Raw genomic sequence first — 26,453 nt, 5'->3', positions numbered from 1 at the left:
TGGAATCTCTTTTGGGGTAGAAGTGACCTGCACAAGAAGGACAGATTGCACCTAAATTGGAAGGTGACTAATATACTGGCAGAGAGATTTGCTAGAGCTGCTCATGAGGATTTAAGCTTGTAAGGTGAGTGGGACCCACGGGAATAGTGAGGAAAGAGATCAATCTGAGACCCGTACAGTTGAGAACCGAAGTGAGTCAAACGGTCAGGGCAGGGAGGGACAAGGTAGGACTAATAAATTAAACTGCATTTATTTCAATGCAAGGGCCTAACAGGGAAGGCAGATTAACTCAGGGCATGGTTAGGAACATGGCACTGGGATATCAAAGCAATTACAGAAACATGGCTCAGGCATGGACATGACTGGCAGCTAATGTTTCAGGATACAAATGCTACAGGAAGGACAGAAAGGGAAGCAAGAGAGGAGGGAGAGTGGCACTTTTGATAAGGGATAGCATTATATCTGTACTGAGGGAGGATATTCCCAGAAATACATCCCAGGAAGTTATTTGGGTGGAACTGAGAAATAAGAAAGGGATGATCACCTTATTGTGATTGTATTACATACCCCCTAATCATCAGAGGAAAATTGAGAAACAAATTTGTAAAGAGATCTCAGTTATCTGTAAGAATAATAGGGCGGTTATGGTAGGGGATTTTAACTTTCCAAACATTGACTGGGATTGCCACAGTATTAAGGGTTTAGATGGAGAGGAATTTGTTAAGTGTGTACAAGAAAATTTTCTGATTCAGCATGTGGATGGACCTACGAGAGAAGGTGCAAGATCTGACCTACTCTTGGGAAATTAGGCAGGGCATGTGACTGAGGTGTCTCAGTGGGGGAGCATTTTGGGGCCAGCAACCATAATTCTATTAGTTTTAAAATAGTGATGGAAAACGATAGACCAGATTTAATAGTTGAAGTTCTAAATTGGAGAAAGGCCAATTTTGACGGTATTAGGCAAGAACTTTCAAAAGCTGATTGGGGGCAGATGTTCGCAGGTAAAGGGATGGCTGGAAAATGGGAAGTCTTCAGAAATAAGATAACGAGAGTCCAAAGACAGTGTATTCCTGTTACGATGAAATGCAAGGCTCGTAGGTATACGGAATGCTGGATGAGTGTGGACAAGCGAGGAGGGCAAAAAGGGGACATGAGATAGTGTCGACAAATAGAGTTAAGGAGAATCCATGAGGTTTTTACAAAAACACTAAGGACAAAGGGTATCTAGGGAGAGAATAGGGCCCCTCAAACATCAGCATGGTGGCCTCTGTGTGGAGTCCCAGGAGATGGGGGAGATGCTAAATGAATATTGGTGTTTTCTGTGGAAAAGGACATGGAAGATATGGTATTTAGGGTGACATCTTGAAAAATATCCATATTAGAGAGGAGGAAGCGCTGGATGTTTTGAAATGCATAAAAGTTGATAAATCCCAGAACCTGATCAGATGTACCCTAGAACTCTATGGAAATCTAGTGCGATGATTGCTGGGACTCTTGCTGAGATATTTGTGTCAACGATAGTCACAGGAGAGGTGCCAGAAGAATGGAGATTGGCTAACGTGGTACCACTGTTTAAGAAGGGTAGTAAGGACAAACCAGAGAACTATAGACCAGTGAGCCTGACGTCAGTCGTGGACAGGCTGTTGGAGGGAATGTTGAGGGACAGGATGTACATGTATTTGGAAAGGCAATGACTGATTAGGGATAGTCAACACAGCTTTGTGTGTGGGAAATCATGTCTCACAAACTTGATTGAGATTGTGGAAGAAGTAACAAAGAGGATTGTAGTCCATGGGACTGCTGAGCTCCTCCGGAAGCGTTTGAAGGAAGTATTTGGCGGCCTGTTTGTGCTGCATCCTGGAACTAAATATATTGGAGTCAACAGCCAATGGGAAGTCGAAGTCTGAGCCAAAGACACATATGACCATGACAGTCTGCAAGGACATGTCCTGAACATCTGTGTTTGCATCTCCCACAATAACAAAATCTGAATGCGGCCAGATTGGTTTGTCTCATCCGAAGCAGGAGAGAACAGAAGAGAAACGAAAGAATTCGACTAACCATGACCAGAAAATGCTTCAATTATCTAACCTTTATAAAGGAACCCACTTTCTTAATAATACCGTGCTCGCTTCGGCAGCACATATACTAAAATTGGAACGATACAGAGAAGATTAGCATGGCCCCTGCGCAAGGATGACACGCAAATTCGTGAAGCGTTCCATATTTTACACTTCCGCCACATTACAATTTACCGGCTGCAAAAGTGTCACAATGAACCCCAGACGTCGAACCCGGTTACATCTTGATTCACTTACCATGGCAACAGCAAACCCTGCAGGAAAACCCCAACTGCTGATCATACTCAGCAAGGACAAGCCATGTCTTTGGGAACCTGGTGGAAGGGAGCAGCTGATGGACACCAAGGCTGTGGATCAACTCGGCAACACCGACATCTGCTGGGAACAGTGCTTTCAAATCTATTTCCCCCAGGTGCTAAAACGGTGAAAGGGGGACTGGAGAATGTTAATAAACTAGTGGCGGATGTGGAGTGAGGTTTCGAGATAGAAATGGCACTTTATCCAAAGTGAATGACGTAAGGACAGAAGCTTTACATTCTGCGAAAGAAAGTTGAGAGTTTGTGTGTTACAGGGCGGGGGCTGCTGTTTCTCTGTGAACTCACCCGAATGGTGGACACTGACTTTGTGAATTTGCGCGGAGGGTGGAGGTTGCGGGGTATATTAGGCATGGCTGTGTGTGTGGAGGAAGGACATTGATGTACGTGATGGTGTGATGTTGTTCAATCCGAAATGTGACCGTTGTTCAGATCCTTTGTGTATTGTTCACAAATAAATTTTCAGTTCTGGATTATGAAAGTGTTGGGAGTTATATAGAATAGATCATCAATGTGAAAGCAAACATTTGTTATTTTCCTGGGTGTGTTTGTCCATAACCCCTTGAACTGGAAATCACGGAGTAAGAAGCACCCTCCAGTTGCAATGAATGATGCTGTACGTTCTTCGAGCGAAACTGAAAAGCTCTGTATCAAACACTAGCCTTCAAAGAGCTTCATTTCGCAAATATTTTTGTATTGGCTGGCGTCAACTGAGGGATGCGCAGAATACTCTGCCGGTTATTGCACAGCTTGGAGAATGCCCTGAGTTGCAGTTTTGACGAATGCAGCGGGACACTTCACTGTCGGGAAACGTCAAGGTGATTGTAGTCCATGGGACTGGTGAGCTCCTCCGGAAGCGTTTGAAGGAAGTATTTGGCGGCCTGTTTGTGCTGCATCCTGGAACTAAATATATTGGAGTCAACAGCCAATGGGAAGTCGAAGTCTGAGCCAAAGACACATATGACCATGACAGTCTGCAAGGACATGTCCTGAACATCTGTGTTTGCATCTCCCACAATAACAAAGTCTGAATGCGGCCAGATTGGTTTGTCTCATCCGAAGCAGGAGAGAACAGAAGAGAAACGAAAGAATTCGACTAACCATGACCAGAAAATGCTTCAATTATCTAGCCTTTATAAAGGAGCCGACTTTTTTATTAATACCGTGCTCGCTTCGGCAGCACATATACTAAAATTGGAACGATACAGAGAAGATTAGCATGGCCCCTGCGCAAGGATGACACGCAAATTCGTGAAGCGTTCCATATTTTACACTTCCGCCACATTACAATTTACCGGCAGAAAAAGTGTCACAATGAACCCCAGACGTCGGACCCGGTTGCATCTTGATTCACTTACCATGGCAACAGCAAACCCTGCAGGAAAACCCCAACTGCTGATCATACTCAGCAAGGACAAGCCATGTCTTTGGGAACCTGGTGGAAGGGAGCAGCTGATGGACACCAAGGCTGTGGATCAACTCGGCAACACCGACATCTGCTGGGAACAGTGCTTTCAAATCTATTTCCCCCAGGTGTTAAAACGGTGAAAGGGGGACTGGAGAATGTTAATAAACTAGTGGCGGGTGTGGAGTGAGGTTTCGAGGTAGAAGTGGCATTTTGTCCAAAGTGAATGACATAAGGACATCCTGAAAGAAAGAAAGTTGAGAGTTTGTGTGTTACAGGGCGGGGGACATGCTGTTTTCAAACAGGTATGCTGTTTTGGAAAATGTAGGGGGTGATGGATTATCAGGGAAACGTAGCACAAACAGCCAGATTTCTGGTATTGAGACTGGTTCTAATGCAATGAGGGGTACCTCGAGTTCTATAAGATTGTGTTAGGGGACTCTCTAATCCGAGATGCAGGCAGATGCTTCAGTGGCCAGTGGTGAAAAATCAGAATAGTTTGTGGTTTCCCTGATGCCAGGATCAAGGATATTTCAGAGAAGATGCAGGATGTTCTCTAGGAAGAGAAGCGCCGGCAGGAGGTCATTGTACACATTGGAACCAACCACATAGGAAGGGAAAAGGTTGAGATTGTGAAGGGAGTTTACAGAGAGTTAGGCAGGAAGTTAAAAAGGAGCTCCTTGAGAGTAGTTATATCTGGATAACTCCCGGTGCTACGAGCTAGTGAGGATAGAGGAATAGGAGGATGCAGCAGATGAATGCGTGGCTAAGAAGTTGGTTTATGCGATACAAATTCACATTTTTGGATCACTGGAATCTCTTTTGGGGTAGAAGTGACCTGCACAAGAAGGACAGATTGCACCTAAATTGGAAGGTGACTAATATACTGGCAGAGAGATTTGCTAGAGCTGCTCATGAGGATTTAAGCTTGTAAGGTGAGTGGGACCCACGGGAATAGTGAGGAAAGAGATCAATCTGAGACCCGTACAGTTGAGAACCGAAGTGAGTCAAACGGTCAGGGCAGGGAGGGACAAGGTAGGACTAATAAATTAAACTGCATTTATTTCAATGCAAGGGCCTAACAGGGAAGGCAGATTAACTCAGGGCATGGTTAGGAACATGGCACTGGGATATCAAAGCAATTACAGAAACATGGCTCAGGCATGGACATGACTGGCAGCTAATGTTTCAGGATACAAATGCTACAGGAAGGACAGAAAGGGAAGCAAGAGAGGAGGGAGAGTGGCACTTTTGATAAGGGATAGCATTATATCTGTACTGAGGGAGGATATTCCCAGAAATACATCCCAGGAAGTTATTTGGGTGGAACTGAGAAATAAGAAAGGGATGATCACCTTATTGTGATTGTATTACATACCCCCTAATCATCAGAGGAAAATTGAGAAACAAATTTGTAAAGAGATCTCAGTTATCTGTAAGAATAATAGGGCGGTTATGGTAGGGGATTTTAACTTTCCAAACATTGACTGGGATTGCCACAGTATTAAGGGTTTAGATGGAGAGGAATTTGTTAAGTGTGTACAAGAAAATTTTCTGATTCAGCATGTGGATGGACCTACGAGAGAAGGTGCAAGATCTGACCTACTCTTGGGAAATTAGGCAGGGCATGTGACTGAGGTGTCTCAGTGGGGGAGCATTTTGGGGCCAGCAACCATAATTCTATTAGTTTTAAAATAGTGATGGAAAACGATAGACCAGATTTAATAGTTGAAGTTCTAAATTGGAGAAAGGCCAATTTTGACGGTATTAGGCAAGAACTTTCAAAAGCTGATTGGGGGCAGATGTTCGCAGGTAAAGGGATGGCTGGAAAATGGGAAGTCTTCAGAAATAAGATAACGAGAGTCCAAAGACAGTGTATTCCTGTTACGATGAAATGCAAGGCTCGTAGGTATACGGAATGCTGGATGAGTGTGGCCAAGCGAGGAGGGCAAAAAGGGGACATGAGATAGTGTCGACAAATAGAGTTAAGGAGAATCCATGAGGTTTTTACAAAAACACTAAGGACAAAGGGTATCTAGGGAGAGAATAGGGCCCCTCAAACATCAGCATGGTGGCCTCTGTGTGGAGTCCCAGGAGATGGGGGAGATGCTAAATGAATATTGGTGTTTTCTGTGGAAAAGGACATGGAAGATATGGTATTTAGGGTGACATCTTGAAAAATATCCATATTAGAGAGGAGGAAGCGCTGGATGTTTTGAAATGCATAAAAGTTGATAAATCCCAGAACCTGATCAGATGTACCCTAGAACTCTATGGAAATCTAGTGCGATGATTGCTGGGACTCTTGCTGAGATATTTGTGTCAACGATAGTCACAGGAGAGGTGCCAGAAGAATGGAGATTGGCTAACGTGGTACCACTGTTTAAGAAGGGTAGTAAGGACAAACCAGAGAACTATAGACCAGTGAGCCTGACGTCAGTCGTGGACAGGCTGTTGGAGGGAATGTTGAGGGACAGGATGTACATGTATTTGGAAAGGCAATGACTGATTAGGGATAGTCAACACAGCTTTGTGTGTGGGAAATCATGTCTCACAAACTTGATTGAGATTGTGGAAGAAGTAACAAAGAGGATTGTAGTCCATGGGACTGCTGAGCTCCTCCGGAAGCGTTTGAAGGAAGTATTTGGCGGCCTGTTTGTGCTGCATCCTGGAACTAAATATATTGGAGTCAACAGCCAATGGGAAGTCGAAGTCTGAGCCAAAGACACATATGACCATGACAGTCTGCAAGGACATGTCCTGAACATCTGTGTTTGCATCTCCCACAATAACAAAATCTGAATGCGGCCAGATTGGTTTGTCTCATCCGAAGCAGGAGAGAACAGAAGAGAAACGAAAGAATTCGACTAACCATGACCAGAAAATGCTTCAATTATCTAACCTTTATAAAGGAACCCACTTTCTTAATAATACCGTGCTCGCTTCGGCAGCACATATACTAAAATTGGAACGATACAGAGAAGATTAGCATGGCCCCTGCGCAAGGATGACACGCAAATTCGTGAAGCGTTCCATATTTTACACTTCCGCCACATTACAATTTACCGGCTGCAAAAGTGTCACAATGAACCCCAGACGTCGAACCCGGTTACATCTTGATTCACTTACCATGGCAACAGCAAACCCTGCAGGAAAACCCCAACTGCTGATCATACTCAGCAAGGACAAGCCATGTCTTTGGGAACCTGGTGGAAGGGAGCAGCTGATGGACACCAAGGCTGTGGATCAACTCGGCAACACCGACATCTGCTGGGAACAGTGCTTTCAAATCTATTTCCCCCAGGTGCTAAAACGGTGAAAGGGGGACTGGAGAATGTTAATAAACTAGTGGCGGATGTGGAGTGAGGTTTCGAGATAGAAATGGCACTTTATCCAAAGTGAATGACGTAAGGACAGAAGCTTTACATTCTGCGAAAGAAAGTTGAGAGTTTGTGTGTTACAGGGCGGGGGCTGCTGTTTCTCTGTGAACTCACCCGAATGGTGGACACTGACTTTGTGAATTTGCGCGGAGGGTGGAGGTTGCGGGGTATATTAGGTATGGCTGTGTGTGTGGAGGAAGGACATTGATGTACGTGATGGTGTGATGTTGTTCAATCCGAAATGTGACCGTTGTTCAGATCCTTTGTGTATTGTTCACAAATAAATTTTCAGTTCTGGATTATGAAAGTGTTGGGAGTTATATAGAATAGATCATCAATGTGAAAGCAAACATTTGTTATTTTCCTGGGTGTGTTTGTCCATCACCCCTTGAACTGGAAATCACGGAGTAAGAAGCACCCTCCAGTTGCAATGAATGATGCTGTACGTTCTTCGAGCGAAACTGAAAAGCTCTGTATCAAACACTAGCCTTCAAAGAGCTTCATTTCGCAAATATTTTTGTATTGGCTGGCGTCAACTGAGGGATGCGCAGAATACTCTGCCGGTTATTGCACAGCTTGGAGAATGCCCTGAGTTGCAGTTTTGACGAATGCAGCGGGACACTTCACTGTCGGGAAACGTCAAGGTGATTGTAGTCCATGGGACTGGTGAGCTCCTCCGGAAGCGTTTGAAGGAAGTATTTGGCGGCCTGTTTGTGCTGCATCCTGGAACTAAATATATTGGAGTCAACAGCCAATGGGAAGTCGAAGTCTGAGCCAAAGACACATATGACCATGACAGTCTGCAAGGACATGTCCTGAACATCTGTGTTTGCATCTCCCACAATAACAAAGTCTGAATGCGGCCAGATTGGTTTGTCTCATCCGAAGCAGGAGAGAACAGAAGAGAAACGAAAGAATTCGACTAACCATGACCAGAAAATGCTTCAATTATCTAGCCTTTATAAAGGAACCGACTTTTTTTATTAATACCGTGCTTGCTTCGGCAGCGCATATACTAAAATTGGAACGATACAGAGAAGATTAGCATGGCCCCTGCGCAAGGATGACACGCAAATTCGTGAAGCGTTCCATATTTTACACTTCCGCCACATTACAATTTACCGGCTGCAAAAGTGTCACAATGAACCCCAGACGTCGGACCCGGTTGCATCTTGATTCACTTACCATGGCAACAGCAAACCCTGCAGGAAAACCCCAACTGCTGATCATACTCAGCAAGGACAAGCCATGTCTTTGGGAACCTGGTGGAAGGGAGCAGCTGATGGACACCAAGGCTGTGGATCAACTCGGCAACACCGACATCTGCTGGGAACAGTGCTTTCAAATCTATTTCCCCCAGGTGTTAAAACGGTGAAAGGGGGACTGGAGAATGTTAATAAACTAGTGGCGGGTGTGGAGTGAGGTTTCGAGGTAGAAGTGGCATTTTGTCCAAAGTGAATGACATAAGGACATCCTGAAAGAAAGAAAGTTGAGAGTTTGTGTGTTACAGGGCGGGGGACATGCTGTTTTCAAACAGGTATGCTGTTTTGGAAAATGTAGGGGGTGATGGATTATCAGGGAAACGTAGCACAAACAGCCAGATTTCTGGTATTGAGACTGGTTCTAATGCAATGAGGGGTACCTCGAGTTCTATAAGATTGTGTTAGGGGACTCTCTAATCCGAGATGCAGGCAGATGCTTCAGTGGCCAGTGGTGAAAAATCAGAATAGTTTGTGGTTTCCCTGATGCCAGGATCAAGGATATTTCAGAGAAGATGCAGGATGTTCTCTAGGAAGAGAAGCGCCGGCAGGAGGTCATTGTACACATTGGAACCAACCACATAGGAAGGGAAAAGGTTGAGATTGTGAAGGGAGTTTACAGAGAGTTAGGCAGGAAGTTAAAAAGGAGCTCCTTGAGAGTAGTTATATCTGGATAACTCCCGGTGCTACGAGCTAGTGAGGATAGAGGAATAGGAGGATGCAGCAGATGAATGCGTGGCTAAGAAGTTGGTTTATGCGATACAAATTCACATTTTTGGATCACTGGAATCTCTTTTGGGGTAGAAGTGACCTGCACAAGAAGGACAGATTGCACCTAAATTGGAAGGTGACTAATATACTGGCAGAGAGATTTGCTAGAGCTGCTCATGAGGATTTAAGCTTGTAAGGTGAGTGGGACCCACGGGAATAGTGAGGAAAGAGATCAATCTGAGACCCGTACAGTTGAGAACCGAAGTGAGTCAAACGGTCAGGGCAGGGAGGGACAAGGTAGGACTAATAAATTAAACTGCATTTATTTCAATGCAAGGGCCTAACAGGGAAGGCAGATTAACTCAGGGCATGGTTAGGAACATGGCACTGGGATATCAAAGCAATTACAGAAACATGGCTCAGGCATGGACATGACTGGCAGCTAATGTTTCAGGATACAAATGCTACAGGAAGGACAGAAAGGGAAGCAAGAGAGGAGGGAGAGTGGCACTTTTGATAAGGGATAGCATTATATCTGTACTGAGGGAGGATATTCCCAGAAATACATCCCAGGAAGTTATTTGGGTGGAACTGAGAAATAAGAAAGGGATGATCACCTTATTGTGATTGTATTACATACCCCCTAATCATCAGAGGAAAATTGAGAAACAAATTTGTAAAGAGATCTCAGTTATCTGTAAGAATAATAGGGCGGTTATGGTAGGGGATTTTAACTTTCCAAACATTGACTGGGATTGCCACAGTATTAAGGGTTTAGATGGAGAGGAATTTGTTAAGTGTGTACAAGAAAATTTTCTGATTCAGCATGTGGATGGACCTACGAGAGAAGGTGCAAGATCTGACCTACTCTTGGGAAATTAGGCAGGGCATGTGACTGAGGTGTCTCAGTGGGGGAGCATTTTGGGGCCAGCAACCATAATTCTATTAGTTTTAAAATAGTGATGGAAAACGATAGACCAGATTTAATAGTTGAAGTTCTAAATTGGAGAAAGGCCAATTTTGACGGTATTAGGCAAGAACTTTCAAAAGCTGATTGGGGGCAGATGTTCGCAGGTAAAGGGATGGCTGGAAAATGGGAAGTCTTCAGAAATAAGATAACGAGAGTCCAAAGACAGTGTATTCCTGTTACGATGAAATGCAAGGCTCGTAGGTATACGGAATGCTGGATGAGTGTGGACAAGCGAGGAGGGCAAAAAGGGGACATGAGATAGTGTCGACAAATAGAGTTAAGGAGAATCCATGAGGTTTTTACAAAAACACTAAGGACAAAGGGTATCTAGGGAGAGAATAGGGCCCCTCAAACATCAGCATGGTGGCCTCTGTGTGGAGTCCCAGGAGATGGGGGAGATGCTAAATGAATATTGGTGTTTTCTGTGGAAAAGGACATGGAAGATATGGTATTTAGGGTGACATCTTGAAAAATATCCATATTAGAGAGGAGGAAGCGCTGGATGTTTTGAAATGCATAAAAGTTGATAAATCCCAGAACCTGATCAGATGTACCCTAGAACTCTATGGAAATCTAGTGCGATGATTGCTGGGACTCTTGCTGAGATATTTGTGTCAACGATAGTCACAGGAGAGGTGCCAGAAGAATGGAGATTGGCTAACGTGGTACCACTGTTTAAGAAGGGTAGTAAGGACAAACCAGAGAACTATAGACCAGTGAGCCTGACGTCAGTCGTGGACAGGCTGTTGGAGGGAATGTTGAGGGACAGGATGTACATGTATTTGGAAAGGCAATGACTGATTAGGGATAGTCAACACAGCTTTGTGTGTGGGAAATCATGTCTCACAAACTTGATTGAGATTGTGGAAGAAGTAACAAAGAGGATTGTAGTCCATGGGACTGCTGAGCTCCTCCGGAAGCGTTTGAAGGAAGTATTTGGCGGCCTGTTTGTGCTGCATCCTGGAACTAAATATATTGGAGTCAACAGCCAATGGGAAGTCGAAGTCTGAGCCAAAGACACATATGACCATGACAGTCTGCAAGGACATGTCCTGAACATCTGTGTTTGCATCTCCCACAATAACAAAATCTGAATGCGGCCAGATTGGTTTGTCTCATCCGAAGCAGGAGAGAACAGAAGAGAAACGAAAGAATTCGACTAACCATGACCAGAAAATGCTTCAATTATCTAACCTTTATAAAGGAACCCACTTTCTTAATAATACCGTGCTCGCTTCGGCAGCACATATACTAAAATTGGAACGATACAGAGAAGATTAGCATGGCCCCTGCGCAAGGATGACACGCAAATTCGTGAAGCGTTCCATATTTTACACTTCCGCCACATTACAATTTACCGGCTGCAAAAGTGTCACAATGAACCCCAGACGTCGAACCCGGTTACATCTTGATTCACTTACCATGGCAACAGCAAACCCTGCAGGAAAACCCCAACTGCTGATCATACTCAGCAAGGACAAGCCATGTCTTTGGGAACCTGGTGGAAGGGAGCAGCTGATGGACACCAAGGCTGTGGATCAACTCGGCAACACCGACATCTGCTGGGAACAGTGCTTTCAAATCTATTTCCCCCAGGTGCTAAAACGGTGAAAGGGGGACTGGAGAATGTTAATAAACTAGTGGCGGATGTGGAGTGAGGTTTCGAGATAGAAATGGCACTTTATCCAAAGTGAATGACGTAAGGACAGAAGCTTTACATTCTGCGAAAGAAAGTTGAGAGTTTGTGTGTTACAGGGCGGGGGCTGCTGTTTCTCTGTGAACTCACCCGAATGGTGGACACTGACTTTGTGAATTTGCGCGGAGGGTGGAGGTTGCGGGGTATATTAGGTATGGCTGTGTGTGTGGAGGAAGGACATTGATGTACGTGATGGTGTGATGTTGTTCAATCCGAAATGTGACCGTTGTTCAGATCCTTTGTGTATTGTTCACAAATAAATTTTCAGTTCTGGATTATGAAAGTGTTGGGAGTTATATAGAATAGATCATCAATGTGAAAGCAAACATTTGTTATTTTCCTGGGTGTGTTTGTCCATCACCCCTTGAACTGGAAATCACGGAGTAAGAAGCACCCTCCAGTTGCAATGAATGATGCTGTACGTTCTTCGAGCGAAACTGAAAAGCTCTGTATCAAACACTAGCCTTCAAAGAGCTTCATTTCGCAAATATTTTTGTATTGGCTGGCGTCAACTGAGGGATGCGCAGAATACTCTGCCGGTTATTGCACAGCTTGGAGAATGCCCTGAGTTGCAGTTTTGACGAATGCAGCGGGACACTTCACTGTCGGGAAACGTCAAGGTGATTGTAGTCCATGGGACTGGTGAGCTCCTCCGGAAGCGTTTGAAGGAAGTATTTGGCGGCCTGTTTGTGCTGCATCCTGGAACTAAATATATTGGAGTCAACAGCCAATGGGAAGTCGAAGTCTGAGCCAAAGACACATATGACCATGACAGTCTGCAAGGACATGTCCTGAACATCTGTGTTTGCATCTCCCACAATAACAAAGTCTGAATGCGGCCAGATTGGTTTGTCTCATCCGAAGCAGGAGAGAACAGAAGAGAAACGAAAGAATTCGACTAACCATGACCAGAAAATGCTTCAATTATCTAGCCTTTATAAAGGAACCGACTTTTTTTATTAATACCGTGCTTGCTTCGGCAGCGCATATACTAAAATTGGAACGATACAGAGAAGATTAGCATGGCCCCTGCGCAAGGATGACACGCAAATTCGTGAAGCGTTCCATATTTTACACTTCCGCCACATTACAATTTACCGGCTGCAAAAGTGTCACAATGAACCCCAGACGTCGGACCCGGTTGCATCTTGATTCACTTACCATGGCAACAGCAAACCCTGCAGGAAAACCCCAACTGCTGATCATACTCAGCAAGGACAAGCCATGTCTTTGGGAACCTGGTGGAAGGGAGCAGCTGATGGACACCAAGGCTGTGGATCAACTCGGCAACACCGACATCTGCTGGGAACAGTGCTTTCAAATCTATTTCCCCCAGGTGTTAAAACGGTGAAAGGGGGACTGGAGAATGTTAATAAACTAGTGGCGGGTGTGGAGTGAGGTTTCGAGGTAGAAGTGGCATTTTGTCCAAAGTGAATGACATAAGGACATCCTGAAAGAAAGAAAGTTGAGAGTTTGTGTGTTACAGGGCGGGGGACATGCTGTTTTCAAACAGGTATGCTGTTTTGGAAAATGTAGGGGGTGATGGATTATCAGGGAAACGTAGCACAAACAGCCAGATTTCTGGTATTGAGACTGGTTCTAATGCAATGAGGGGTACCTCGAGTTCTATAAGATTGTGTTAGGGGACTCTCTAATCCGAGATGCAGGCAGATGCTTCAGTGGCCAGTGGTGAAAAATCAGAATAGTTTGTGGTTTCCCTGATGCCAGGATCAAGGATATTTCAGAGAAGATGCAGGATGTTCTCTAGGAAGAGAAGCGCCGGCAGGAGGTCATTGTACACATTGGAACCAACCACATAGGAAGGGAAAAGGTTGAGATTGTGAAGGGAGTTTACAGAGAGTTAGGCAGGAAGTTAAAAAGGAGCTCCTTGAGAGTAGTTATATCTGGATAACTCCCGGTGCTACGAGCTAGTGAGGATAGAGGAATAGGAGGATGCAGCAGATGAATGCGTGGCTAAGAAGTTGGTTTATGCGATACAAATTCACATTTTTGGATCACTGGAATCTCTTTTGGGGTAGAAGTGACCTGCACAAGAAGGACAGATTGCACCTAAATTGGAAGGTGACTAATATACTGGCAGAGAGATTTGCTAGAGCTGCTCATGAGGATTTAAGCTTGTAAGGTGAGTGGGACCCACGGGAATAGTGAGGAAAGAGATCAATCTGAGACCCGTACAGTTGAGAACCGAAGTGAGTCAAACGGTCAGGGCAGGGAGGGACAAGGTAGGACTAATAAATTAAACTGCATTTATTTCAATGCAAGGGCCTAACAGGGAAGGCAGATTAACTCAGGGCATGGTTAGGAACATGGCACTGGGATATCAAAGCAATTACAGAAACATGGCTCAGGCATGGACATGACTGGCAGCTAATGTTTCAGGATACAAATGCTACAGGAAGGACAGAAAGGGAAGCAAGAGAGGAGGGAGAGTGGCACTTTTGATAAGGGATAGCATTATATCTGTACTGAGGGAGGATATTCCCAGAAATACATCCCAGGAAGTTATTTGGGTGGAACTGAGAAATAAGAAAGGGATGATCACCTTATTGTGATTGTATTACATACCCCCTAATCATCAGAGGAAAATTGAGAAACAAATTTGTAAAGAGATCTCAGTTATCTGTAAGAATAATAGGGCGGTTATGGTAGGGGATTTTAACTTTCCAAACATTGACTGGGATTGCCACAGTATTAAGGGTTTAGATGGAGAGGAATTTGTTAAGTGTGTACAAGAAAATTTTCTGATTCAGCATGTGGATGGACCTACGAGAGAAGGTGCAAGATCTGACCTACTCTTGGGAAATTAGGCAGGGCATGTGACTGAGGTGTCTCAGTGGGGGAGCATTTTGGGGCCAGCAACCATAATTCTATTAGTTTTAAAATAGTGATGGAAAACGATAGACCAGATTTAATAGTTGAAGTTCTAAATTGGAGAAAGGCCAATTTTGACGGTATTAGGCAAGAACTTTCAAAAGCTGATTGGGGGCAGATGTTCGCAGGTAAAGGGATGGCTGGAAAATGGGAAGTCTTCAGAAATAAGATAACGAGAGTCCAAAGACAGTGTATTCCTGTTACGATGAAATGCAAGGCTCGTAGGTATACGGAATGCTGGATGAGTGTGGACAAGCGAGGAGGGCAAAAAGGGGACATGAGATAGTGTCGACAAATAGAGTTAAGGAGAATCCATGAGGTTTTTACAAAAACACTAAGGACAAAGGGTATCTAGGGAGAGAATAGGGCCCCTCAAACATCAGCATGGTGGCCTCTGTGTGGAGTCCCAGGAGATGGGGGAGATGCTAAATGAATATTGGTGTTTTCTGTGGAAAAGGACATGGAAGATATGGTATTTAGGGTGACATCTTGAAAAATATCCATATTAGAGAGGAGGAAGCGCTGGATGTTTTGAAATGCATAAAAGTTGATAAATCCCAGAACCTGATCAGATGTACCCTAGAACTCTATGGAAATCTAGTGCGATGATTGCTGGGACTCTTGCTGAGATATTTGTGTCAACGATAGTCACAGGAGAGGTGCCAGAAGAATGGAGATTGGCTAACGTGGTACCACTGTTTAAGAAGGGTAGTAAGGACAAACCAGAGAACTATAGACCAGTGAGCCTGACGTCAGTCGTGGACAGGCTGTTGGAGGGAATGTTGAGGGACAGGATGTACATGTATTTGGAAAGGCAATGACTGATTAGGGATAGTCAACACAGCTTTGTGTGTGGGAAATCATGTCTCACAAACTTGATTGAGATTGTGGAAGAAGTAACAAAGAGGATTGTAGTCCATGGGACTGCTGAGCTCCTCCGGAAGCGTTTGAAGGAAGTATTTGGCGGCCTGTTTGTGCTGCATCCTGGAACTAAATATATTGGAGTCAACAGCCAATGGGAAGTCGAAGTCTGAGCCAAAGACACATATGACCATGACAGTCTGCAAGGACATGTCCTGAACATCTGTGTTTGCATCTCCCACAATAACAAAATCTGAATGCGGCCAGATTGGTTTGTCTCATCCGAAGCAGGAGAGAACAGAAGAGAAACGAAAGAATTCGACTAACCATGACCAGAAAATGCTTCAATTATCTAACCTTTATAAAGGAACCCACTTTCTTAATAATACCGTGCTCGCTTCGGCAGCACATATACTAAAATTGGAACGATACAGAGAAGATTAGCATGGCCCCTGCGCAAGGATGACACGCAAATTCGTGAAGCGTTCCATATTTTACACTTCCGCCACATTACAATTTACCGGCTGCAAAAGTGTCACAATGAACCCCAGACGTCGAACCCGGTTACATCTTGATTCACTTACCATGGCAACAGCAAACCCTGCAGGAAAACCCCAACTGCTGATCATACTCAGCAAGGACAAGCCATGTCTTTGGGAACCTGGTGGAAGGGAGCAGCTGATGGACACCAAGGCTGTGGATCAACTCGGCAACACCGACATCTGCTGGGAACAGTGCTTTCAAATCTATTTCCCCCAGGTGCTAAAACGGTGAAAGGGGGACTGGAGAATGTTAATAAACTAGTGGCGGATGTGGAGTGAGGTTTCGAGATAGAAATGGCACTTTATCCAAAGTGAATGACGTAAGGACAGAAGCTTTACATTCTGCGAAAGAAAGTTGAGAGTTTGTGTGTTACAGGGCGGGGGCTGCTGTTTCTCTGTGAACTCACCCGAATGGTGGACACTGACTTTGTGAATTTGCGCGGAGGGTGGAGGTTGCGGGGTATATTAGGTATGGCTGTGTGTGTGGAGGAAGGACATTGATGTACGTGATGGTGTGATGTTGTTCAATCCGAAATGTGACCGTTGTTCAGATCCTTTGTGTATTGTTCACAAATAAATTTTCAGTTCTGGATTATGAAAGTGTTGGGAGTTATATAGAATAGATCATCAATGTGAAAGCAAACATTTGTTATTTTCCTGGGTGTGTTTGTCCATAACCCCTTGAACTGGAAATCACGGAGTAAGAAGCACCCTCCAGTTGCAATGAATGATGCTGTACGTTCTTCGAGCGAAACTGAAAAGCTCTGTATCAAACACTAGCCTTCAAAGAGCTTCATTTCGCAAATATTTTTGTATTGGCTGGCGTCAACTGAGGGATGCGCAGAATACTCTGCCGGTTATTGCACAGCTTGGAGAATGCCCTGAGTTGCAGTTTTGACGAATGCAGCGGGACACTTCACTGTCGGGAAACGTCAAGGTGATTGTAGTCCATGGGACTGGTGAGCTCCTCCGGAAGCGTTTGAAGGAAGTATTTGGCGGCCTGTTTGTGCTGCATCCTGGAACTAAATATATTGGAGTCAACAGCCAATGGGAAGTCGAAGTCTGAGCCAAAGACACATATGACCATGACAGTCTGCAAGGACATGTCCTGAACATCTGTGTTTGCATCTCCCACAATAACAAAGTCTGAATGCGGCCAGATTGGTTTGTCTCATCCGAAGCAGGAGAGAACAGAAGAGAAACGAAAGAATTCGACTAACCATGACCAGAAAATGCTTCAATTATCTAGCCTTTATAAAGGAACCGACTTTTTTATTAATACCGTGCTCGCTTCGGCAGCACATATACTAAAATTGGAACGATACAGAGAAGATTAGCATGGCCCCTGCGCAAGGATGACACGCAAATTCGTGAAGCGTTCCATATTTTACACTTCCGCCACATTACAATTTACCGGCAGAAAAAGTGTCACAATGAACCCCAGACGTCGGACCCGGTTGCATCTTGATTCACTTACCATGGCAACAGCAAACCCTGCAGGAAAACCCCAACTGCTGATCATACTCAGCAAGGACAAGCCATGTCTTTGGGAACCTGGTGGAAGGGAGCAGCTGATGGACACCAAGGCTGTGGATCAACTCGGCAACACCGACATCTGCTGGGAACAGTGCTTTCAAATCTATTTCCCCCAGGTGTTAAAACGGTGAAAGGGGGACTGGAGAATGTTAATAAACTAGTGGCGGGTGTGGAGTGAGGTTTCGAGGTAGAAGTGGCATTTTGTCCAAAGTGAATGACATAAGGACATCCTGAAAGAAAGAAAGTTGAGAGTTTGTGTGTTACAGGGCGGGGGACATGCTGTTTTCAAACAGGTATGCTGTTTTGGAAAATGTAGGGGGTGATGGATTATCAGGGAAACGTAGCACAAACAGCCAGATTTCTGGTATTGAGACTGGTTCTAATGCAATGAGGGGTACCTCGAGTTCTATAAGATTGTGTTAGGGGACTCTCTAATCCGAGATGCAGGCAGATGCTTCAGTGGCCAGTGGTGAAAAATCAGAATAGTTTGTGGTTTCCCTGATGCCAGGATCAAGGATATTTCAGAGAAGATGCAGGATGTTCTCTAGGAAGAGAAGCGCCGGCAGGAGGTCATTGTACACATTGGAACCAACCACATAGGAAGGGAAAAGGTTGAGATTGTGAAGGGAGTTTACAGAGAGTTAGGCAGGAAGTTAAAAAGGAGCTCCTTGAGAGTAGTTATATCTGGATAACTCCCGGTGCTACGAGCTAGTGAGGATAGAGGAATAGGAGGATGCAGCAGATGAATGCGTGGCTAAGAAGTTGGTTTATGCGATACAAATTCACATTTTTGGATCACTGGAATCTCTTTTGGGGTAGAAGTGACCTGCACAAGAAGGACAGATTGCACCTAAATTGGAAGGTGACTAATATACTGGCAGAGAGATTTGCTAGAGCTGCTCATGAGGATTTAAGCTTGTAAGGTGAGTGGGACCCACGGGAATAGTGAGGAAAGAGATCAATCTGAGACCCGTACAGTTGAGAACCGAAGTGAGTCAAACGGTCAGGGCAGGGAGGGACAAGGTAGGACTAATAAATTAAACTGCATTTATTTCAATGCAAGGGCCTAACAGGGAAGGCAGATTAACTCAGGGCATGGTTAGGAACATGGCACTGGGATATCAAAGCAATTACAGAAACATGGCTCAGGCATGGACATGACTGGCAGCTAATGTTTCAGGATACAAATGCTACAGGAAGGACAGAAAGGGAAGCAAGAGAGGAGGGAGAGTGGCACTTTTGATAAGGGATAGCATTATATCTGTACTGAGGGAGGATATTCCCAGAAATACATCCCAGGAAGTTATTTGGGTGGAACTGAGAAATAAGAAAGGGATGATCACCTTATTGTGATTGTATTACATACCCCCTAATCATCAGAGGAAAATTGAGAAACAAATTTGTAAAGAGATCTCAGTTATCTGTAAGAATAATAGGGCGGTTATGGTAGGGGATTTTAACTTTCCAAACATTGACTGGGATTGCCACAGTATTAAGGGTTTAGATGGAGAGGAATTTGTTAAGTGTGTACAAGAAAATTTTCTGATTCAGCATGTGGATGGACCTACGAGAGAAGGTGCAAGATCTGACCTACTCTTGGGAAATTAGGCAGGGCATGTGACTGAGGTGTCTCAGTGGGGGAGCATTTTGGGGCCAGCAACCATAATTCTATTAGTTTTAAAATAGTGATGGAAAACGATAGACCAGATTTAATAGTTGAAGTTCTAAATTGGAGAAAGGCCAATTTTGACGGTATTAGGCAAGAACTTTCAAAAGCTGATTGGGGGCAGATGTTCGCAGGTAAAGGGATGGCTGGAAAATGGGAAGTCTTCAGAAATAAGATAACGAGAGTCCAAAGACAGTGTATTCCTGTTACGATGAAATGCAAGGCTCGTAGGTATACGGAATGCTGGATGAGTGTGGCCAAGCGAGGAGGGCAAAAAGGGGACATGAGATAGTGTCGACAAATAGAGTTAAGGAGAATCCATGAGGTTTTTACAAAAACACTAAGGACAAAGGGTATCTAGGGAGAGAATAGGGCCCCTCAAACATCAGCATGGTGGCCTCTGTGTGGAGTCCCAGGAGATGGGGGAGATGCTAAATGAATATTGGTGTTTTCTGTGGAAAAGGACATGGAAGATATGGTATTTAGGGTGACATCTTGAAAAATATCCATATTAGAGAGGAGGAAGCGCTGGATGTTTTGAAATGCATAAAAGTTGATAAATCCCAGAACCTGATCAGATGTACCCTAGAACTCTATGGAAATCTAGTGCGATGATTGCTGGGACTCTTGCTGAGATATTTGTGTCAACGATAGTCACAGGAGAGGTGCCAGAAGAATGGAGATTGGCTAACGTGGTACCACTGTTTAAGAAGGGTAGTAAGGACAAACCAGAGAACTATAGACCAGTGAGCCTGACGTCAGTCGTGGACAGGCTGTTGGAGGGAATGTTGAGGGACAGGATGTACATGTATTTGGAAAGGCAATGACTGATTAGGGATAGTCAACACAGCTTTGTGTGTGGGAAATCATGTCTCACAAACTTGATTGAGATTGTGGAAGAAGTAACAAAGAGGATTGTAGTCCATGGGACTGCTGAGCTCCTCCGGAAGCGTTTGAAGGAAGTATTTGGCGGCCTGTTTGTGCTGCATCCTGGAACTAAATATATTGGAGTCAACAGCCAATGGGAAGTCGAAGTCTGAGCCAAAGACACATATGACCATGACAGTCTGCAAGGACATGTCCTGAACATCTGTGTTTGCATCTCCCACAATAACAAAATCTGAATGCGGCCAGATTGGTTTGTCTCATCCGAAGCAGGAGAGAACAGAAGAGAAACGAAAGAATTCGACTAACCATGACCAGAAAATGCTTCAATTATCTAACCTTTATAAAGGAACCCACTTTCTTAATAATACCGTGCTCGCTTCGGCAGCACATATACTAAAATTGGAACGATATAGAGAAGATTAGCATGGCCCCTGCGCAAGGATGACACGCAAATTCGTGAAGCGTTCCATATTTTACACTTCCGCCACATTACAATTTACCGGCTGCAAAAGTGTCACAATGAACCCCAGACGTCGAACCCGGTTACATCTTGATTCACTTACCATGGCAACAGCAAACCCTGCAGGAAAACCCCAACTGCTGATCATACTCAGCAAGGACAAGCCATGTCTTTGGGAACCTGGTGGAAGGGAGCAGCTGATGGACACCAAGGCTGTGGATCAACTCGGCAACACCGACATCTGCTGGGAACAGTGCTTTCAAATCTATTTCCCCCAGGTGCTAAAACGGTGAAAGGGGGACTGGAGAATGTTAATAAACTAGTGGCGGATGTGGAGTGAGGTTTCGAGATAGAAATGGCACTTTATCCAAAGTGAATGACGTAAGGACAGAAGCTTTACATTCTGCGAAAGAAAGTTGAGAGTTTGTGTGTTACAGGGCGGGGGCTGCTGTTTCTCTGTGAACTCACCCGAATGGTGGACACTGACTTTGTGAATTTGCGCGGAGGGTGGAGGTTGCGGGGTATATTAGGTATGGCTGTGTGTGTGGAGGAAGGACATTGATGTACGTGATGGTGTGATGTTGTTCAATCCGAAATGTGACCGTTGTTCAGATCCTTTGTGTATTGTTCACAAATAAATTTTCAGTTCTGGATTATGAAAGTGTTGGGAGTTATATAGAATAGATCATCAATGTGAAAGCAAACATTTGTTATTTTCCTGGGTGTGTTTGTCCATCACCCCTTGAACTGGAATTCACGGAGTAAGAAGCACCCTCCAGTTGCAATGAATGATGCTGTACGTTCTTCGAGCGAAACTGAAAAGCTCTGTATCAAACACTAGCCTTCAAAGAGCTTCATTTCGCAAATATTTTTGTATTGGCTGGCGTCAACTGAGGGATGCGCAGAATACTCTGCCGGTTATTGCACAGCTTGGAGAATGCCCTGAGTTGCAGTTTTGACGAATGCAGCGGGACACTTCACTGTCGGGAAACGTCAAGGTGATTGTAGTCCATGGGACTGGTGAGCTCCTCCGGAAGCGTTTGAAGGAAGTATTTGGCGGCCTGTTTGTGCTGCATCCTGGAACTAAATATATTGGAGTCAACAGCCAATGGGAAGTCGAAGTCTGAGCCAAAGACACATATGACCATGACAGTCTGCAAGGACATGTCCTGAACATCTGTGTTTGCATCTCCCACAATAACAAAGTCTGAATGCGGCCAGATTGGTTTGTCTCATCCGAAGCAGGAGAGAACAGAAGAGAAACGAAAGAATTCGACTAACCATGACCAGAAAATGCTTCAATTATCTAGCCTTTATAAAGGAACCGACTTTTTTTATTAATACCGTGCTTGCTTCGGCAGCGCATATACTAAAATTGGAACGATACAGAGAAGATTAGCATGGCCCCTGCGCAAGGATGACACGCAAATTCGTGAAGCGTTCCATATTTTACACTTCCGCCACATTACAATTTACCGGCTGCAAAAGTGTCACAATGAACCCCAGACGTCGGACCCGGTTGCATCTTGATTCACTTACCATGGCAACAGCAAACCCTGCAGGAAAACCCCAACTGCTGATCATACTCAGCAAGGACAAGCCATGTCTTTGGGAACCTGGTGGAAGGGAGCAGCTGATGGACACCAAGGCTGTGGATCAACTCGGCAACACCGACATCTGCTGGGAACAGTGCTTTCAAATCTATTTCCCCCAGGTGTTAAAACGGTGAAAGGGGGACTGGAGAATGTTAATAAACTAGTGGCGGGTGTGGAGTGAGGTTTCGAGGTAGAAGTGGCATTTTGTCCAAAGTGAATGACATAAGGACATCCTGAAAGAAAGAAAGTTGAGAGTTTGTGTGTTACAGGGCGGGGGACATGCTGTTTTCAAACAGGTATGCTGTTTTGGAAAATGTAGGGGGTGATGGATTATCAGGGAAACGTAGCACAAACAGCCAGATTTCTGGTATTGAGACTGGTTCTAATGCAATGAGGGGTACCTCGAGTTCTATAAGATTGTGTTAGGGGACTCTCTAATCCGAGATGCAGGCAGATGCTTCAGTGGCCAGTGGTGAAAAATCAGAATAGTTTGTGGTTTCCCTGATGCCAGGATCAAGGATATTTCAGAGAAGATGCAGGATGTTCTCTAGGAAGAGAAGCGCTGGCAGGAGGTCATTGTACACATTGGAACCAACCACATAGGAAGGGAAAAGGTTGAGATTGTGAAGGGAGTTTACAGAGAGTTAGGCAGGAAGTTAAAAAGGAGCTCCTTGAGAGTAGTTATATCTGGATAACTCCCGGTGCTACGAGCTAGTGAGGATAGAGGAATAGGAGGATGCAGCAGATGAATGCGTGGCTAAGAAGTTGGTTTATGCGATACAAATTCACATTTTTGGATCACTGGAATCTCTTTTGGGGTAGAAGTGACCTGCACAAGAAGGACAGATTGCACCTAAATTGGAAGGTGACTAATATACTGGCAGAGAGATTTGCTAGAGCTGCTCATGAGGATTTAAGCTTGTAAGGTGAGTGGGACCCACGGGAATAGTGAGGAAAGAGATCAATCTGAGACCCGTACAGTTGAGAACCGAAGTGAGTCAAACGGTCAGGGCAGGGAGGGACAAGGTAGGACTAATAAATTAAACTGCATTTATTTCAATGCAAGGGCCTAACAGGGAAGGCAGATTAACTCAGGGCATGGTTAGGAACATGGCACTGGGATATCAAAGCAATTACAGAAACATGGCTCAGGCATGGACATGACTGGCAGCTAATGTTTCAGGATACAAATGCTACAGGAAGGACAGAAAGGGAAGCAAGAGAGGAGGGAGAGTGGCACTTTTGATAAGGGATAGCATTATATCTGTACTGAGGGAGGATATTCCCAGAAATACATCCCAGGAAGTTATTTGGGTGGAACTGAGAAATAAGAAAGGGATGATCACCTTATTGTGATTGTATTACATACCCCCTAATCATCAGAGGAAAATTGAGAAACAAATTTGTAAAGAGATCTCAGTTATCTGTAAGAATAATAGGGCGGTTATGGTAGGGGATTTTAACTTTCCAAACATTGACTGGGATTGCCACAGTATTAAGGGTTTAGATGGAGAGGAATTTGTTAAGTGTGTACAAGAAAATTTTCTGATTCAGCATGTGGATGGACCTACGAGAGAAGGTGCAAGATCTGACCTACTCTTGGGAAATTAGGCAGGGCATGTGACTGAGGTGTCTCAGTGGGGGAGCATTTTGGGGCCAGCAACCATAATTCTATTAGTTTTAAAATAGTGATGGAAAACGATAGACCAGATTTAATAGTTGAAGTTCTAAATTGGAGAAAGGCCAATTTTGACGGTATTAGGCAAGAACTTTCAAAAGCTGATTGGGGGCAGATGTTCGCAGGTAAAGGGATGGCTGGAAAATGGGAAGTCTTCAGAAATAAGATAACGAGAGTCCAAAGACAGTGTATTCCTGTTACGATGAAATGCAAGGCTCGTAGGTATACGGAATGCTGGATGAGTGTGGCCAAGCGAGGAGGGCAAAAAGGGGACATGAGATAGTGTCGACAAATAGAGTTAAGGAGAATCCATGAGGTTTTTACAAAAACACTAAGGACAAAGGGTATCTAGGGAGAGAATAGGGCCCCTCAAACATCAGCATGGTGGCCTCTGTGTGGAGTCCCAGGAGATGGGGGAGATGCTAAATGAATATTGGTGTTTTCTGTGGAAAAGGACATGGAAGATATGGTATTTAGGGTGACATCTTGAAAAATATCCATATTAGAGAGGAGGAAGCGCTGGATGTTTTGAAATGCATAAAAGTTGATAAATCCCAGAACCTGATCAGATGTACCCTAGAACTCTATGGAAATCTAGTGCGATGATTGCTGGGACTCTTGCTGAGATATTTGTGTCAACGATAGTCACAGGAGAGGTGCCAGAAGAATGGAGATTGGCTAACGTGGTACCACTGTTTAAGAAGGGTAGTAAGGACAAACCAGAGAACTATAGACCAGTGAGCCTGACGTCAGTCGTGGACAGGCTGTTGGAGGGAATGTTGAGGGACAGGATGTACATGTATTTGGAAAGGCAATGACTGATTAGGGATAGTCAACACAGCTTTGTGTGTGGGAAATCATGTCTCACAAACTTGATTGAGATTGTGGAAGAAGTAACAAAGAGGATTGTAGTCCATGGGACTGGTGAGCTCCTCCGGAAGCGTTTGAAGGAAGTATTTGGCGGCCTGTTTGTGCTGCATCCTGGAACTAAATATATTGGAGTCAACAGCCAATGGGAAGTCGAAGTCTGAGCCAAAGACACATATGACCATGACAGTCTGCAAGGACATGTCCTGAACATCTGTGTTTGCATCTCCCACAATAACAAAATCTGAATGCGGCCAGATTGGTTTGTCTCATCCGAAGCAGGAGAGAACAGAAGAGAAACGAAAGAATTCGACTAACCATGACCAGAAAATGCTTCAATTATCTAACCTTTATAAAGGAACCCACTTTCTTAATAATACCGTGCTCGCTTCGGCAGCACATATACTAAAATTGGAACGATACAGAGAAGATTAGCATGGCCCCTGCGCAAGGATGACACGCAAATTCGTGAAGCGTTCCATATTTTACACTTCCGCCACATTACAATTTACCGGCTGCAAAAGTGTCACAATGAACCCCAGACGTCGAACCCGGTTACATCTTGATTCACTTACCATGGCAACAGCAAACCCTGCAGGAAAACCCCAACTGCTGATCATACTCAGCAAGGACAAGCCATGTCTTTGGGAACCTGGTGGAAGGGAGCAGCTGATGGACACCAAGGCTGTGGATCAACTCGGCAACACCGACATCTGCTGGGAACAGTGCTTTCAAATCTATTTCCCCCAGGTGCTAAAACGGTGAAAGGGGGACTGGAGAATGTTAATAAACTAGTGGCGGATGTGGAGTGAGGTTTCGAGATAGAAATGGCACTTTATCCAAAGTGAATGACGTAAGGACAGAAGCTTTACATTCTGCGAAAGAAAGTTGAGAGTTTGTGTGTTACAGGGCGGGGGCTGCTGTTTCTCTGTGAACTCACCCGAATGGTGGACACTGACTTTGTGAATTTGCGCGGAGGGTGGAGGTTGCGGGGTATATTAGGTATGGCTGTGTGTGTGGAGGAAGGACATTGATGTACGTGATGGTGTGATGTTGTTCAATCCGAAATGTGACCGTTGTTCAGATCCTTTGTGTATTGTTCACAAATAAATTTTCAGTTCTGGATTATGAAAGTGTTGGGAGTTATATAGAATAGATCATCAATGTGAAAGCAAACATTTGTTATTTTCCTGGGTGTGTTTGTCCATCACCCCTTGAACTGGAAATCACGGAGTAAGAAGCACCCTCCAGTTGCAATGAATGATGCTGTACGTTCTTCGAGCGAAACTGAAAAGCTCTGTATCAAACACTAGCCTTCAAAGAGCTTCATTTCGCAAATATTTTTGTATTGGCTGGCGTCAACTGAGGGATGCGCAGAATACTCTGCCGGTTATTGCACAGCTTGGAGAATGCCCTGAGTTGCAGTTTTGACGAATGCAGCGGGACACTTCACTGTCGGGAAACGTCAAGGTGATTGTAGTCCATGGGACTGGTGAGCTCCTCCGGAAGCGTTTGAAGGAAGTATTTGGCGGCCTGTTTGTGCTGCATCCTGGAACTAAATATATTGGAGTCAACAGCCAATGGGAAGTCGAAGTCTGAGCCAAAGACACATATGACCATGACAGTCTGCAAGGACATGTCCTGAACATCTG

At 44.6% G+C, this 26,453-nt stretch overlaps 11 non-coding genes across 11 annotated transcripts; all 11 read left to right on the top strand.

Annotated features, from left to right (window-relative positions):
• The first annotated feature begins 2,124 nt into the window (after positions 1–2,124).
• Positions 2,125–2,231, top strand: LOC148145421 (U6 spliceosomal RNA). The gene has a single exon (XR_015761326.1). It is a non-coding gene; the product is annotated as a U6 spliceosomal RNA (small nuclear RNA).
• Positions 2,232–3,559: 1,328 nt separating this feature from the next.
• On the top strand, positions 3,560–3,666 carry LOC148145420 (U6 spliceosomal RNA). Its single transcript, XR_015761325.1, has one exon. It is a non-coding gene; the product is annotated as a U6 spliceosomal RNA (small nuclear RNA).
• Positions 3,667–6,735: 3,069 nt separating this feature from the next.
• Positions 6,736–6,842, top strand: LOC148145419 (U6 spliceosomal RNA). Its single transcript, XR_015761324.1, has one exon. It is a non-coding gene; the product is annotated as a U6 spliceosomal RNA (small nuclear RNA).
• Positions 6,843–8,171: 1,329 nt separating this feature from the next.
• On the top strand, positions 8,172–8,278 carry LOC148145418 (U6 spliceosomal RNA). The gene has a single exon (XR_015761342.1). It is a non-coding gene; the product is annotated as a U6 spliceosomal RNA (small nuclear RNA).
• A 3,069-nt stretch (positions 8,279–11,347) lies between these two features.
• LOC148145417 (U6 spliceosomal RNA) lies at positions 11,348–11,454 on the top strand. The gene has a single exon (XR_015761323.1). It is a non-coding gene; the product is annotated as a U6 spliceosomal RNA (small nuclear RNA).
• A 1,329-nt stretch (positions 11,455–12,783) lies between these two features.
• Positions 12,784–12,890, top strand: LOC148145416 (U6 spliceosomal RNA). Its single transcript, XR_015761341.1, has one exon. It is a non-coding gene; the product is annotated as a U6 spliceosomal RNA (small nuclear RNA).
• A 3,069-nt stretch (positions 12,891–15,959) lies between these two features.
• Positions 15,960–16,066, top strand: LOC148145415 (U6 spliceosomal RNA). Its single transcript, XR_015761322.1, has one exon. It is a non-coding gene; the product is annotated as a U6 spliceosomal RNA (small nuclear RNA).
• Positions 16,067–17,394: 1,328 nt separating this feature from the next.
• LOC148145414 (U6 spliceosomal RNA) lies at positions 17,395–17,501 on the top strand. Its single transcript, XR_015761321.1, has one exon. It is a non-coding gene; the product is annotated as a U6 spliceosomal RNA (small nuclear RNA).
• A 3,069-nt stretch (positions 17,502–20,570) lies between these two features.
• On the top strand, positions 20,571–20,677 carry LOC148145413 (U6 spliceosomal RNA). Its single transcript, XR_015761346.1, has one exon. It is a non-coding gene; the product is annotated as a U6 spliceosomal RNA (small nuclear RNA).
• A 1,329-nt stretch (positions 20,678–22,006) lies between these two features.
• LOC148145412 (U6 spliceosomal RNA) lies at positions 22,007–22,113 on the top strand. Its single transcript, XR_015761340.1, has one exon. It is a non-coding gene; the product is annotated as a U6 spliceosomal RNA (small nuclear RNA).
• A 3,069-nt stretch (positions 22,114–25,182) lies between these two features.
• Positions 25,183–25,289, top strand: LOC148145411 (U6 spliceosomal RNA). The gene has a single exon (XR_015761353.1). It is a non-coding gene; the product is annotated as a U6 spliceosomal RNA (small nuclear RNA).
• Positions 25,290–26,453: the final 1,164 nt, after the last annotated feature.

This window comes from Chiloscyllium plagiosum, unplaced genomic scaffold, assembly GCF_037043375.1.
Source record: "Chiloscyllium plagiosum isolate Xiang-an unplaced genomic scaffold, Cpla_swu_hap1 HiC_scaffold_24, whole genome shotgun sequence".
Taxonomy (NCBI): Eukaryota; Metazoa; Chordata; class Chondrichthyes; order Orectolobiformes; family Hemiscylliidae; genus Chiloscyllium; species Chiloscyllium plagiosum.
Note: the sequence above shows the minus strand (reverse complement) of the source record. Positions and strands in the feature narration are given on the sequence as shown.